Source organism: Bos grunniens, chromosome 1 (assembly GCF_055505025.1).
Source record: "Bos grunniens cultivar Pamir isolate PY7600 chromosome 1, Bosgru_T2T1.0, whole genome shotgun sequence".
Taxonomy (NCBI): Eukaryota; Metazoa; Chordata; class Mammalia; order Artiodactyla; family Bovidae; genus Bos; species Bos grunniens.
The window spans coordinates 119,622,238-119,633,350 of record NC_141165.1 but is presented as its reverse complement, the minus strand read 5'-3'; positions in this window follow the sequence as shown (position 1 = coordinate 119,633,350).

The following is an 11,113-nucleotide window of genomic DNA, read 5'->3' as shown; positions in this document are numbered from 1 at the left end:
GCAGTGGGGTCTATCTTAGGAATCAGTGGGTCAGGACATTACCCACAATCTTCAACCACAAAGAAGACAGAGGTACAAAGAAGAGTGGAATTTTAATTGTATTTAATTCTATGCTCAGAAATGGTTTTTCCAGTAGTCATATATGGATGTGAGAGTTGGACTGTGAAGAAAGCTGAGCGCCAAAGAATTGATGCTTTTGAACATGGTGTTGGAGAAGTCTATTGAGAGTCTTGTGGATTTCAAGGAGATCCAACCAGTCAATCCTAAAAGAAATCAGTACTGAGTATTCATTGGAAGAACTGACGCTAAAGCTTAAACTCCAGTACTTTGGCCACCTAATGCTAAGAACTGACTCATTTGAAAAGACCCTGATGCTGGGAAAGATTGAAGGCAGGAGGAGAAGGGGACAACAGAGGATGATGGTTGGATGGCATCACTGACTCGATGGACATGAGTTTGAGTAAGCTCTGGGAGTTGGTGATGGACAGGGAAGCCTGGCGTGCTGCAGTCCATGGGGTTGCAAAGAGTCAGACATGACTGAGCAACTGAACTGACAGACTGATGCTCAGAAAAACCCCAAAGGGAAGAAATTAGGTATGCTTGGTTTTAAATACTAGCTAAATATATATATACATATATATATATATATTCACACAACAGAAGGAGCCTGTGACAAGTGATGAGTACATTTCAAATATTTAGAGGATTTTGTTTCTGCAAATAAGAATAGAGTCATCAGAGTTTCTCTTTGGTAGAAATATCATGTTAACAGTTTTTCTTTTATATAACATACTTTTCCAATTCAATTCTGGTCTGCTGCAACTAAAACTGAGCACAATTATCTGTCTTAAACACATATATACATGCATGTGTATATACATACATGTGTGCATGCATGCTCAGTTGCTCCGTTGTGTTTGACTCTTTGCAATTCCATGGACTATAGCCCACTGGGTACCTCTATCCATGGGATTTTTCAGGCAAGACTACTAGAGTGGGTTCCCATCTCCTCCTCAGGGGATCTTCCTGACTCAGGGATAAAACCCGTGTCTCCTGTATTGGCAGCCACATTCTTAACCACTGAGCCACCTGGGAAGGCCCACGTGCATACATTGTTGGTGTTCAGTGGCTAAGTCGTGTTGGACTCTGTGATCTCATGGACTGCAGCATGCCACATTCCTCTGTCCTCTGCTGTCTCCCAGAGTTTGGTCAATTTCATGTTCATCGAGTCAGTGATGCTATCTAACCACCTCATCCTCTGCTGCCTCCTTCTCCTTTAGCCTTCAACATTTCTCAGCATCTACATTACAATTACATACAAGTGTACTCTTGCCTGGAAAATCCATGGACAGAGGAGCCTGGTAGGCTGCAGTCCATGGGGTCGCTGAGAGTCGGACACGACTGAGCGACTTCACTTTCACTTTTTCTTTCATGCATTGGAGAAGGAAATGGCAACCCACTCCAGTATTCTTGCCTGGAGAATCCCAGGGACGGGGGAGCCTGGTGGGCTGCCGTCTGTGGGGTCACACAGAGTCGGGCATGACTGAGCGACTTAGCATAGCATAGAACAGATATTAAATGATTTTAAGATTCTCCAAAAGATAGGGAATAAAAAGCAACAAAAACAGGAAAAATACTTAGGCTATTTCTCATACACATTTATTTTAATAAGTATATTTGCACGTTATGCCAAGCTGAGGGACTTACACCCTCAGAATGTTTATGCAAGAGGGAACAATAGACACCATGAAATCCAATCTCTATTTGTGTTCACATTACCATTGCTGGAAACGCGGCCTGTTCTGTTGGATATCTGATGTCACATCAGATAGTGGTAAGAAGAACTGTATTATGTTGGTTCTGAGATAGTCCATCTACTCCAAGTGCAGGAAGAAAAGAGATAGCAATAGTACTAGAAGTACCTAGGAGGTAATGAAGCTCCATTGGAACAGGCTAAGAGAATCTGCCCATTCCAGGACCTTGGCCCTTCCTGTGTGAGTAGGCCAGCTCAGCAGATGCAGAGTGCTATGTATCTGCAAGAACATAGATTTGGGACAATAGTTCACAGGGGGCTTAAAAATACAAGACACACAGTTACATTTTAATTTAGATAAACAGTGTTTTTTTTTCAGTACAAGTGAGCCTCATGCAATACCTCAAACATATTCTACTATAAAAGTTGTTTTTTAATCTAAACCAAAAATGTAACTGGGTTCCTACATTTTTATTTGGTAAATCTGGTGACTGTATATTCAGGGCATTTCTAGGACAGCAGGAATGTAGGTGGACCTAAACACATAAGCAGGCACCAAGCTCTCTATGGGTTTCCTGAGAAAGGCTATGTCGTCACTGATTCGGTGGGCCTAAAGGCATTTTTTTTTTAAAGGCTGAAGTGACAGGAATAATTTATTCCTATTTCTAGAAACTTCAAAAAAGTCTTAGTTCAATTATGAAGGAAGAGTATCTTTATGCCCTTTTCCAGATAGCTCTCAAAAGTTCTGAGAAAAGAATATATCAATACAGGAATTTTTAAAAAATAAATACCTGCAGAAAAAGAATTATGAGACAATGCCTTGAGAGTTTATAAAAAAGCCTTCTAATTTAAAAGTAAGTACTTTTGTCAACGCTGGGCTGGAAGAAGCACAAGCTGGAATCAAGATTGCCAGGAGAAATATCAATAACCTCAGATATGCAGATGACACCACCCTTATGGCAGAAAGCGAAGAGGAACTAAAAAGCCTCTTGAAGAAAGTGAAAGAGGAGAGTGAAAAAGTTGGCTTAGAACTCAACATTCAGAAAACGAAGATCATGGCATCTGGTCCCATCACTTCATGGGAAATAGATGGGGAAACAGTGGAAACAGTGTCAGACTTTATTTTTGGGAGGTCAAAAATCACTGCAGATGGTGACTGCAGCCATGAAATTAGAAGACACTTACTTCTTGGAAAGAAAGTTATGACCAACCTAGATAGCATATTCAAAAGCAGAGACATTACTTTGCCAACAAAGGTCCATCTATCAAGGCTATGGTTTTTCCAGTGGTCATGTATGGATGTGAGAGTTGGATTATAAAGAAAGCTGAGCGCCGAAGAATTGATGCTTTTGAACTGTGGTGTTGGAGAAGACTCTTGAGAGTCCCTTGGACAGCAAGGAGATCCAACCAGTCTATTCTGAAGGAGATCAGTCCTGGGTGTTCATTGAAAGGACTGATGTTGAAGCTGAAACTCCAGTAATTTGGCCACCTGATGGGAAGAGCTGACTCATTTGAAAAGACCCTGATGCTGGGAAATATTGAGAGCAGGAGGAGAAGGGGATGACAGAGGATGAGATGATTGGATGGCATCACTGACTCAATGCACATGAGTTTGGGTAAACTCCAGGAGTTGGTGATGGACAGGGAGGCCTGGCGTGCTGCGATTCATGGGGTCGCAGAGTCAGACACAACTGAGTGACTGAACTGAACTGACTGATTGACTTTTGTCAGTGTAATAAGGTAACAAGTTTTAAATCAACAATTTGTAAGCTAACCTTCAATTCTTGTACTTTTTAAGCAAGGAAGGTTAGAAGGAAAGAAATTATGTTTGTTATGGGGGCTATATTGGGTCCGTCACAAAGAGGGTGAAATCAACTAATTATTAGATTGAGGCAGTCCTAAGACAATGACTTCTTGTCATATGGTCTGTTTCAATCCATGTAATTGCTTCATTATAACATAAATCTGTCTTAATTATTTGATTATTACAAAGATGGAAAGTGATGACAAGACAAAAATAACAAATCAGTAACGTCCCATGTGTCATCACTCTCTTCCATTGATATTTTTGGTGCAGTGTAATATTATGAGCTTTGTCTTCACAAGACAGTTCAGGTACATTTAGAAGATGTAGTGAGGATGAAGATGGGGCAGTGTTGGGAGTATGCAGCAAGAAGAGGACTTGCTTAGGGCTTCAACTTCATACTGGATTGGTTCAGGTGGGTGGTGGTCTCAACTCACTTGGCCTGCTACAATGAACCAACTCCAGCAATTTATAGTTTTACATTTACCTTCACATCTGCACAATAACTCTGTAAACAAGAATTACAGTGAACAAATCGTGGCTCAAAGTAGTTAAGTGAATTTCCATGATTAGGCAGAGAGGAATTGGCCTTGTAAGACTTGATTCCTGACCTGCCCATACCAGAAGCCAGGCTCTTTTTAACCATTATGTTCTCTAACAAAACTCTCAGGGTGTGTGTGTGTGTGTGTGAGATCTCGACAACAGAATTTCCATATATTTTACATATGTACTGCCATGAGTTTAACGATGTCCCCCAAAATGATACGTTGATACCTAACTCTATATACCTGTATGTGTGTGTGTGTTAGTCACTTAGTCATGTCCAACTCTTTGTGACCACATGGACTCTAGCCCGACAGGCCCCTCTGTCCATGGGATTCTCCAGGCGTGTATCTTTGAATGAAGCATAATTTGGAAATGGGTGTTTGCAGTAGTTAAGATGAGGTAATGTTTCATTAGAATGGACCCTAACTAACATGAATGGTTTCCATATTAGAAGGGAGAGACAGCACAAGAACAGTGAGAGAAGATCTTGTAGGGATAGAGACAGAGGCTGGAGTGATATATCTACCAGCCAAGGGACATCAGAGATTGATGGGCTACCCCACAAAGCTAGGAAGAAATAAGGAAGAATTTGTCCCTAGAGCTATCACAGAAACGTGATCATGCCTACTCCTCAATTTTTAAATTCTCACCTTCAGAACTATGTAAATGAATTTCTGTTTTTTAAAGCCACTCAGTTCTTGGTAATTCGTTATGGCAGTCCTAGGAAATAGATATATACCAAGGTCTATAACTTTTCCCTAAAGTAACATACTTCTCAGTATAGAAAGAATATTCATTATAGAGAAAATAAAAAGGAATAAAATTAGTGGATTCTTATAGTAAAGCAAATCTTTTAAAATATAGTTTTAAGAAAAGATTAAGCATAACTAATATGTGAATTTTTCATAAGGGAAAAACATAATGTACAAGCTGTATCATTCATAATACTGTATATTTCAGGACACCCTTTTTAGCTGGGTTTGCATTTTGCTAATATAATGCAAATATTTTTTAAAACCTGAAATCATTTGTTTACTTTATGAGATGCTAGTTTTTCAATCAGGACCTCTAATTGCCTATTTTCTCCTCCCACAAAAAGCATCTGTAACAATAAAATCATAGCAATTTGTTATATTATGAGAAGGTGTTTATTAATCAAAGAAAACATCAAGCTAATGTATTGTGTTGTGTTAATGTTTAGCTAATGGACATGTTTTTTATTGTGTGACCATCTGCTATGAGGCTTTTGTTAAAGGATTTCTACAAAAAATTGTTGATTAAAATTGAAGCTAGATTTGCTAGTTTCATGCAAATCTCTTAAAGGAAAAGGTAAACCCACTACAATTTAAATTCTTTCTTTGATTATTTCAATAAAACTATGGCTTTTTGACAAAGATTTGAGTCATACACATTTTGATAGACATGTTTAAGTGCATATAAAAGCTAGTTTTTCAAAAATGGTTACAATAAATGGCTTGATTCATTTCATAAATAATTATTAAAGATAATGCTGGACTTTTGATGGTAAGAAATACATCCTGATAATCCCTTATATTTGTATGAGGTTTAACAGTTTACCAAATGCGTTCATGTAAATTATTTCAATTATTGTTCTGAATATGCGAATGAGTACTCTTTTCTGTGATAGATGAAACTGCAGTAGAGGAGTAATGACTTTTTCAAGATAGCTGAACTAGTGAAAGACAGAGATTTGCACTTCATTGATAATGCTCTTTTAATTTCTGTATGGTTGGCTGTCAACCATAACTGTCTTATACTCTAATATGTTGCTATCTGAACAAAATAGCCTCTAACATTCTCACTGTCTGTCTCCAATTACACTTCCTTTCCAGGGACCTATAAACCACAACTTTTGATCACTGTTCTAGTGTTATAGCTATTCCACTGACCAAATCCCCTACTAAATTGCTCACAAGGTCTTTAACCTGGATAAATTGTTACATTCTACTCTATTATTCTAACTAATGCCTGAAGTATAAAATTATGCAACTGCAGACTTATTACAAATTATGAATTGGTAAATTCAGTTGTATCTATTATGCCACTTGTTATTTTTTTTTATTTTGAGTTAGCCCTCTCTTACACTTTCTTTCAGCTTCTCAAGACTTATTTGTCCATAATGAAAGTCACTCAGTCGTGTCCGACTCTTTGTAACACTATGGACTATAGCCCACCACTCTCCTCTGTCCATGGGATTCTCCAGGCAAGAATACTGGAGTGGGTTGCCATTCCCTTCTCCAAGGGCTCTCCCTGACCCAGGGATGGAACCTGGGTCTCCTGCATTGCAGGTGGATTCTTTACCATCTGAGACACCATATGTGTGCTTTCTTTGTATTTTTATTTGTTTGTTAGTGAGGAGTGGGAATGGGGAACATTCCCCACTAGTTCACATTTTTCCTTTTTTGAGGTATAATTTACATATAGTAAAGAAAAAAGTACGGGTTGCACAGTGCTGCAGCAACTGTGAGGAGATACACCACGTCCAAGGGCAGAGAAGCCTCAGCAAGACAGTAGACATGGAACAACAGACTGGTTCCAAATCAGGAAAGGAGTGCCTCAAGGCTGTACATTGTCACCCTGCAAATTATTTAACTTATATGCAGAGTACATCATGAGAAATGCTGGGCTGGATGAAGTACAAGCTGGAATCAAGATTGCCAGGAGAAATATCAATAACCTCAGATATGCAAATGATACCACCCTTATGGCAGAAAGTGAAGTTGATGAGAGTAAAAGAAGACAGTGAAAAAGTTGGCTTAAAACAACATTCAGAAAACTAAGATCATGGCATCCGGTCCCATCGCTTCATAGCAAATAGATGGGGAAACAGCAACAGACTTAATTTTTTTGGTCTCCAAGATCACTGCAGATGGTGACTGCAGCCATGAAATTAAAAGATGCTTACTACTTTGAAGAAAAGTTATGACCAACCTAGACAGTTTATTAAAAAGCGGAGACATTACTTTGCCAACAAAGGTCCGTCTAGTCAAGGCTATGATTTTTCTAGTAGTCATGTATGGATATGAGAGTTGGACTATAAGGAAAGCTGAGTGTTGAAGAACTGATGCTTTTCAACTGTGGTTGTTGGAGAAGACTCTTGAGAGTCCCTTGGACACCAAGGAGATCCAACCAGTCAATCCTAAAGCAAATTAGTCCTGAATATACATTGGAAGGGCTGATGATGAAGATGAAACTCCAATACTTTGGCCACCTGATGCTAAGAGCTGACTCATTTGAAAAGATCCTGATGCTGGGAAAGATAGAAGGTGGGAGGAGAAGGGGACGACAGAGGATGAGATGGTTGGATGGCATCACCGACTCAATGGACCAGAGTTTGAGTAAACTCCGGGAGTTGGTGAAGGACAGGGAGGCCTGGTGTGCTGCAGTTCATGGGTCGCAAAGAGTCGGTCACGACTGAGCGACTTAAATGAACTGAAAAAGCATAGATCTTAAACATTCAGTTTAATGAATTTGGTCAATTGTATATATGCAACTAACACAAAACAAGAGATAGAGCCTTCCCTACCTCTAGAAATGTCCTTTATATTGTTTTCTAGTAAACACTGGCCTTCTAGAATTTTATTGAAATAAATCCAAGAGAGAATGGAAGAATTGCCTTCTGAGATAGCAAGTTTACACAACTATTTCATTATACCTTTCTGCTTTCAATCAGGTAGTCAATGGAGAATGGTCACTAAAGAGGAAAATGTTGATGCCAAATACAGTGGGGGTATTTTAAAAACTGGAATATTTTGGAAGGTAAGAGGGATGGAATGTAGTACACCCACAGATAGATTAGCTTAGGTAAGAGTACATACAATAGTACATACAATACAATTCATTATGGCAAGATGTAAAACACAGTATACGCATATAAATGAAATAAGTTGGTACATATGTTTAAAAAAAGCATGTGGTAATTTTTGTTTTTCCTGATTTTTAATAATGACTTTTAATAGCTTTGCCACCAGCTGAAAATGGGATGGAGAGGGAATTCCTTGGCATTTGAGTCCTCTTGTAAAGAGGAGTAAATATGTGCTTAGTCACTCAGTCGTGCCTGGCTCTTTGCAACCCAATGGACTGTGGCCCACCAGGCCTCTCTGTCCATGGGGATTCTCCAGGCAATAATACTGAAGTTCATTACCATGCCCTCCTCCAGGGGATCTTTCCAATCCAGGGATCAAACCCAGGTCTCCAGCATTGCACGGATTCTTTACAGTCTGAGCCACCATGGAAGACAGATACTTAACAGGTTATACTAAGGACCAGTTAAGTTTTTCAAACTTAACATGTTCAAAACCAAATTTTTGATTTTCCCTCTCAGAGATGCTTATGCCACTCTTCCTTTATCTCTGTTAATGAGAGATCTACTCTCCCAGAATCTGCCCCAACATTTTGAAGGTATCCTTAGCGTGAAGGTATCCATAGCGCCTTTCTCACCTACCAGTTTTGTCCATTAGTTCCACCTTCAAAGTACAATCATAATCTAGTTACTTCATTCAAATCCAACATTACCACCTGTTTGTGTTCTCTCAAAATTCATATGTTGAAATCCTAATGCCCAAAGGTGATGGTAGTAGGTAGGACCTCTGAGAGGTGATTAGGTCATGAGGCTGGAGAGTAAAGAATCAGGTCAGTACTCTTACCTTAATAAAAAAGATATCACAGAACTCCCTAGCCCCTTCTGCCATGTGAGGAAGAAATCTGCAACCTGCAAAAGATTACTTGTTTAACCATGCTGCCTAATGATCTCAACCTTCCAACCCCCAAAACTGTAAGATATAAGTTTCTCTTCTTTGTAAGCTACCCAGTCAGTGCTATTTTTATTACAGAGGCCAGAATGGATTAAGAGAGAAAATGCTCCCACACTGCCATAATTCCTTACCTGGAATATTGCTATGGTCTTCTTCCTGCCTTTGCCCTTACTCCTCTACAGTCTATTGTCATGATCATCAATGTGGTTCCTTTTAAAACATAAACCAGATCATATCACCCTCTTGTTAAAATGCTTATGTTAGATTTCTTTCTCACTCAGATCAGGAACAGTCTTTAGCAAGACATTCTAGACTCTGTACAGTTTGGCCTTACTATCTCCCCAATCTCATCATTTCATCTCCTACTACTCTCTTTCTCACTCACTCAGGACCAACATAATAGCCTTCTTGTTCCCCAGACACCTCAAATATAATTATACCTCAAGACGTCTGCACTTGCTGTTCTCTTTGCTAGGTATGCTTTTCTGCATGCTATTCACACAGCTAACTCCTGACAAGGGGTTTCCCTGGTGGCTCAGTGGTGAAGAACCTGCCTTACAATGTAGGAGACGTGAGTTCAAGCCCTGTGGCAGGAAGGTCTCCTGGAGAAAGGAAATGGCCATCCATTCCATGATTCTTGCCTGGGAAATCCCATGGACAGAGGAGCTTGATGGGCTACAGTCCATGGGGTTGCAAAGGAGTTGGACATGATTTAGCAACTAGACCACAACTTTAGCAACTAGAGACTGATTTTTCTCAGTCTTTCTGCTTAAATGTCACTTTTCTGGAAAAGCTCTCCCTGAAAAACCAGTACGAACTCCTACTCTGATACTCCTATCCTCCTGAAATATTTACAATATTGTACTCAAATTTTTTTTAACAAGAATTTCACCCCTAGTTTAATTCTAAGAGAAAAAATTACTAGCCCTCTGGCGCATTGGACTAACCTAAACTGGGTCTTGAATTAGACACAGATTGTTATGCAAGGTAGGCTTCCAACATAGGAACTTGAGTCTGACAATAGTCAGTGGTCAAAGGCCTGCAGCAGGCAGGTCAGTTCAGTCAGTTCAGTTGCTCAGTCATGTCCCACTCTGCGACCCAATGAACTGCAGCACGCCAGGCCTCCCTGTCCATTACCAACTCCCGGAGTTCACCCAAACCCACTGTCCATTGAGTTGGTGATGCCATCCAACCATCTCATCCTCTGTAATCCCCTTCTACTGCCCTTAATCTTTCCCAGCATCAGGGTCTTTTTGTTTTTACCTTTTTTTTTTTTAACTTTACAATATTGTATTGGTTTTGTCATATATCAAAATGAATCCGCCACAGGTATACATGTGTTCCCCATCCTGAAGCCTCCTCCCTCCCCGCCTCCTCCAATACCATCACTCTGGGTCATCCCAGTGCACCAGCCCCAAGCATCCTGTATCATGCATTAAACCTGGACTGGCAACTCATTTCATATATGATATTATACATGTTTCAATGCCATTCTCCCAAATCATCCCACCCTCTCCCTCTCCCAGAGTCCAAAAGACTGTTCTATACATCAGTGTCTCTTTTGCTGTCTCGCATACAGGGTTATCGTTACCATCTTTCTAAATTCCATATATATGCGTTAGTATACTGTATTGGTGTTTTTCTTTCTGGCTTACTTCACTCTGTATAATAGGCTCCAGTTTCATCCACCTCATTAGAACTGATTCAAATGTTCAAATGAGTCAGCTCTTCGCATCAGATGCCCAAAGTATTGGAGTTTCAGTTTCAGCATCAGTCCTTCCAACGAATATTCAGGACTGATTTCCCTCAGGATGGACTGGTTGGATCTCCTTGGTGTCCAAGGGACTCTCAAGAGTCTTCTCCAACACCACAGTTCAAAAGCATCAATTCTTCAGCGCTCAGCTTTCTTCACAGTCCAACTCTCACATCCATACATGACCACTGGAAAAACTATAGCCTTGACTAGACAGACCTTTGTTGACAAAGTAATGTCTCTGCTTTTCAATATGCTGTCTAGGTTGGACATAACTTTCCTTCCAAGGAGTAAGCGTCTTTTAATTTCATGGCTGCAATCACCATCTGCAATGATTTTGGAACTCAGAAAAATAAAGTCAGTCACTGTTTCCACTGTTTCCCCATCTATTTGCCATGAAGTGATGGGACCGGATGCCATGATCTTAGTCTTCTGAATGTTGAGTGGTTATTCTAAGTGATCCCAGCAGTGTGGCAGTTCCA